This window comes from Astatotilapia calliptera, chromosome 10 (genome assembly GCF_900246225.1).
Source record: "Astatotilapia calliptera chromosome 10, fAstCal1.2, whole genome shotgun sequence".
In the NCBI taxonomy this organism is placed as follows: domain Eukaryota; kingdom Metazoa; phylum Chordata; class Actinopteri; order Cichliformes; family Cichlidae; genus Astatotilapia; species Astatotilapia calliptera.
This window is the reverse complement of record NC_039311.1, coordinates 28,061,223-28,067,454: the sequence shown is the minus strand read 5'-3', so window position 1 is coordinate 28,067,454 and position 6,232 is coordinate 28,061,223.

The window sequence follows — 6,232 nt, the reverse complement described above, 5'->3', positions numbered from 1 at the left end:
GCCTGTTTGTAATTACGTATTTTGTTTCCTTTTCAATAGCATTTACCGATACATTTAACTTACCTCTGCTATATTTTTGCTCCATAATTGATGTACTTGTTGAATGTACTGTTTTTATAAGCAGCGTAATCTAAATCTGAGATGCAAGAATTCCAAGTGATTCAAAATATGTTATATAAATATATAATTTTTTTTTTTCCAGTTTGGGAGGCTTTACTTGAATTGTGTTGTTTGTTTTGATTGGTTTTCATAGTGTAAGGTTTTCCCGTCATGTTGTTGTATGAAACGCTGTACTTAACATTTGCGTCAGTGAATGACTGGTTTTGGTTGTAATGGTTACGATACCCCCCAAACATACACACAGAAAATGATGCTAGAAAAAGTCTTCCTAATTCTATTGTTCAGATGATGAGCATGGATCTGTTGCGTTCTCTCATCCATCTATTGTGCTCCCACCTGCTTTTGTTTGTTTTTGTTTTCTTCTTTTGGAAGATCTTATTGGTCTGTTTGGGTATGGATGGGTAGCCGGGATTGATTTAAAGGAATTTGAAGTTGTGAATGAAGCTGTCTTAACACGTATCACTTGCATTTACCTGCTTCATATCCTTTTCTCTGCGATTTTCACCCCCCTCCCTTGGGTTAAATTTGCATCTCTGACTGCAAAAAACGCCTTAACATTGTCTTTGCTTCATCTATCACATATTGTAAATCGCACAGGAAAAACTAAAGCAAATCTTAACTATTGTGAAGTGTACATTTAAAGGATTTTAAAGGAGCAGATGCTTGCTGTTGTAGTTTTCAAATTACTCCACTATATCACTAATGACGTGAAAACAGTTGCGCCATATTCACCTTAAGTTGCACCATGTCGCTGTGTATGGAGGACTGAAACTGCCAAAAAAAAACACAAAGCTCAGTGAAAGAAGGTCTTAGTCATGCAGTTTGCTGAGAAAAAAACAAGGAAATTTGAGATGAAATTGGTTGCAAAGACTTATGCGGTGCTGCATTACAAACCTTGCGATTGCTTTGCACCCTAATAGATTGCCACAGTTGCCCATATCTTAGAGGGAAGATGCAAACTTGCCACCTTACTACTGGGTTTCTTACCAACCACAACAGGTTGCAGCGGTAAGGCAACTAAAGCAATTGAAAGTTTTTCAGTGGAGTTTGCAATCAGTTGTACCTCCTGGTTGCCAGCAACCACTTGCCAACCAGTTAGGGAATGCAAATTGTTCCCTAGCGACTGGACGGTTGACATGGCTTTGCCAACCAGTTTCCACGCCTTTGTCACATCTATATGCCGCCTGATTGGAGGGAGCTGTTTGTGCAGAAAGTTTACCTAGTAACACGCACTGTATGACTCCTTCAGATGTATATTAAAGCAAAAAATGACTAAAAATAAGAAAATAAAAAAGTAAATTATGAAACAGGTGGCAAATGAAAAATACAAATAATATAAAAGGAAAAGCAAAAAAAGTGAAATTAATTCAAAGAATACAAAATGACAAAAACATTTAAACAAATCAGCACATTTAACTAAACGACGCCTACATTTATTTTAATTTGTTTCATCTGTGCTGTTGGCAGTTTCAAGCTACCATACCAGTGTTTTGTGTTTTTTGCTATAACATGACTCCAATAAAAGGTGCCCTTCCTCCTCTCTGTCATCCTTTTTGTCATGTTAGCAGCGCTTACAGGCAAATATTAAGCCAACTCTGTGCCTTCTGCACTGTCGAGCTGCATCCTCCTCCCTGTACATACAGTAGATAGGACCATAGGTTTTAATGTGGCTAGGATGTCATTCAGACCCTTTTCCTCCCCAGTGGAACTGCTGTAAATGAATTCAAGTTTAAATAAACAGTCTCTGAAGTTCAACCGCTCTTCGTCTCTGACTCTCCCTTTATCCCCAACACCACAGCATTTATTAATTTAGATTAGGGAGATTAATGATCTCCCAGGGAAAATAAACTAATTTGGCTCTACCTAAAATAAGAGGTCAGAGAAATATTAAGATCTGTAAGCTCTAGCTCTCTCTGCATGAAATAAGGATTGTACTGGTGATGTTAACGTATTTCCATGGCATCAAGACACTTTAGCATTACGATAAAGTACATGGCATCAGTTTTTCCAAGTTCTTCACATTATCTGTGTGACTTAAAGGGCAGATGGCAGCAAGGCAGAATTACCAAGTAGGGCCTGACCGCTGGAGATGAAGAAATGCCAAACTAGCCCTCGAGACCCAAATTGCCAAGCAATCCCCTGAATGGACAACTCATGAAGAAGGTGAGGCTCCAAGAATATTTAAAGCAGAGCTGAAGTTCAGCCAATCATTTCGTTTCAATGGTTCATTCGTGTAAAGCAGGGATGGGCAACTCCAGGCCTTGAGTGCCGATGTCCTGCAGGTTTTAGATGCAAAGCCACAGTTGGATGTAGAGGACTTTTACTCATGGAGGTAATATAAGTATTGTTCTGTGATGTACCAGTATAGATGTGCCTAGTCATCATATATGTTCTCTTGGCTTCTCTGGTGACTAGAAAGTGCTATGTGAACTGGTATTGGTGTCATCCTAAGGGAAACTCCATTTACTTATTACCAATTCACCTATGTTAACAGTGCATACAGAAAGTATTCAGTGCTTCTCGCTTCCACATTTTGTCATGTTATAGCCTTATTCCAAAATGGATTCAATTCATTTTCACTTCAGAAATCTACACACAATATCTCATAATGATAAAGTAAATCTTGCAAATTCAGTTAATGCAGTTAAAACCACCCCCATCACCTCTGTGGACTCATTCCGCTTCCTGGGTACCACCATCACCTAGGACCTGAAGTGGGAGCCCACCATCACCTCCGTCATTAAGAAAGCCCAGCAGAGGATGTACTTCCTGAGGCAGCTGAAGAAATTCAACCTGCCAACACGGACGATGATGCAGTTCTACACCGCAATCATCGAGTCCATCCTCACCTCCTCCATCACCGTGTGGTACGCTGGAGCCACTATCAGGGACAAACAGAGACTGCAGCGTGTTGTGCGCTCTGCTGAGAAGGTGATTGGCTGCAGACTCCCATCTCTGCAGGACCTGTACACCTCCAGGACACTGGGGCGTGCAGCTCGGATCTCAGCTGACCCTTCTCACCCTGGACACAGTCTGTTTGACCTGCTCCCCTCAGGCAGGAGGCTCCGGTCCATTCGCACCAGAACCTCTCGCCATAAGAACAGTTTCTTCCCCTCTGCTGTTGGACACATGAACAATAACCATATGACTGTTCCCACCACTAACACATGACCCTACGCTGTGTCACTGCATCATTCCATGTTTGGCACTGATCACCACCTGCACTCATGTATATATCATGTATATATCTATCTATCTACTTAGCACTTTTAATTCTTATTCTCATTTTTATTTTCATGTCTATTTAAGCTTAATTTATAACAGTATTTATAACAGTATGTTTGCACTGAAGCACCGCAGCAATTTCCTAATGTTGTAAACCCGCTCAACATTTGGCAATAAAACCCTTTCTGATTCTGATTCTGATTCTAAAAGGACTAGATGTTAAAATAAAAAAACAAAATATAACATCCACCACATTCATAGCCTCTGATCACTACTTTGTTGAAGGACCTTTCCCAGATGTTAAAGCCTTTTTGTGTCTCTTTGCGTATGGTCCTAGAGAATTGGCAACACCTATTTTGGGGCAGTTTGTTCCTCTTTGCAGAAACTTTCAAGCTCCATCAGGTCGGATGGGGTGCATGCATTCACAGCCATTTCCAGATCTCTCTAAAAATGTTCAGTTTTATTCAAGTCTGGGCTCTAACTGAGCCATTCAAGGTAGTGATCCCCAGTCTGAGGTTAAGCCTGGAGCAGGTTATTATCAAGGATGTTTATGTGCATTCATCTTTCATTTCCTGCTGCCGAAAAACATCCCCACAGCATGATACTGTGACCACCATGCTTCACTGTAACAATGATTTCGACCAAACGATGGGCACTGCCTGGTTTTCCCCAAACATGATGCTCGACATTCAGGCCAAAGAGTTCAATCTTTTGGATGGTCTGAGAACCCTCCTGGTGCCTCTTGGCAAACTCCAAGCCGGCTGTCATGTGTCTCTTACTGAGGAGTGGCTTCCATCTGTCCACTCTGTCATACAGGCCTAATTGGTCGAGTGCTGCAGAAATGGTTGTCCTTCTCTCCACAGAGAAATTATGAAGCTCTGTCAGAGTGATCATAGTCACCTCCCTTCTATGCCGTTTGCTCAGATTTGCCAGTTGGCCAGCTCTAAAAGAGTTCTGGTGGTTCCAAACAACTTCAATTTACACATGATGGAGGTCACCGTGCTCCTTTAGTGCTGCAGAAATATTTCTGTACCCTTTTCCATAAACCAACATCCATTGGACAGACACAATACAAACACTAACCTTTTGTCAGTGTACTCCTCAGTCATATGTTGGCCATGTAAACTGGAACTGGCCATCAAAAGAGTATGATTGGATATTTTCTCTCTCTTTTCACACCATTCTCTGTAAATCCTAGAGATGCTTGTGTGGGAAAATTGCAATAGATCAGCAGATTCTGAAATACTCAGACCAGCGGGCGCCAACCATGCCACAAAGTCACTTAAATCACAATTTTGTTTCTTTTTCAACTTCAGCAGATCTACTTGATCTTCTCTGCATGCCTACATGCATTTAGCTGCTACCGTGTGAAGTGCAGAATGGATGTTTGCGCTATCGAGAAGTGGCCAGTGAGTGTATATTTAGTCTTTGTTAAGATCACAGAGCTGCTTGGAGCTGTGCGATGGTAAAATCTACAGCGTGTTCATCATCGGTGCTAAGCCTGACCCTAATTCAAAGGACAAAGAAAAACAAAATAATTCTAACTGACAAAAAGTGTGATTGGAAAACATAGGGTTAGGTTTAGGATTCTTTCCCCTTTAAGTACCCACCACCTGCATTCATGTCACTTTTCCATCAGAACCAACTCTGAGACCGGCACAGTGTTTCAGGACCACTTACATCCTGTGCAGCTTTCCATGCGCCTCTTTTCCTCATTTGCACCTATTTTTGCAGAAATTCAAACTTGCAGTCAAAACCTGGACAGATAGAAGCTCATAAGTATTGGAGAACATTTGGCTCCATTGATTTCCTCCTGTCAGTAATATAATCAGAAACAGCAACAGCGTGCTTACCCAGCTCCGGACAGTCTACCAGCAGGAACAACGCATAGTGCATAAGCCCAACATGCGTCAGTGCTGACAAAAGCTTATTCTTATTTTGTTGTGCATAAACTATTTAAAGTGCATAAATGAGTCTTTTTATTACACTGGGTGATGTTCTGTCTTCACAAACAAACAACGCCACTGTGTTTATTTTGAGTCCTCATGCGCCATCCTGCTGTCGTAAATGCTCAACAGAGCACAGTTTGTGTGGGCTTTGGTGTCATCCAGGGATTTTCAGACAATAAGAAAAAGAAAAAAAATGCCAGACTTGTGTTTAGAGGAAAGGATGAACACTTTATTTTTTAATTCAAGAAGGCAAGGCATCACATCCCGTGTCGATGAATGCAATTTATATGAAAAAATGGCAAATATGATTCATGCAGTATCAACCACAACACGGAAACTAATCCGTGCAAACAAGGAGGAGGCACAGACTGTCCAGCAACAGAGATGTGATACATAAAAAACGTGTAATTGGATGAAATAACATGTAATTTTAGTCTAAGGCGGATGACTATAAATCAACCACTTAGCAATGCTGAGAAAACAGTATGTTTACTGCTGTTTATGGAGTGGGAGGAGGCAGAGAAAAGCTACACAGTCAAGAAAGACATTAAGAGGCGGTTATTATCCATCATCTGTTTGTGAAGCTCAGTGCTTGTCATGAGGTCCTTAATGGGAATGAAAGTCAGTAAACAAGGAGTGATTAATGTTTTAAATTCACATCCTGTTACTTATTCTGATAAATTCCCACAAAATTAAGAGGGAAAGCCAAATGTCTGCACAGGAGCCAAATGAATGACTACTATGATATGGTGTAATGTGGCGAAACCTCCCTCCAAAGTGTGTTTCATCTATTATCAATAGTCATAACCTGAAACTCCAAAACACTGCCAGGCATAGAGCCAGAAGGTCTAAAGCACCATGTCAGTTTTGATGCCAAGTGTTCCCACTGCTCTCATTCACGAGCACAGCAAAGAAGCAAATGAAGCTGGTTGGCTCTA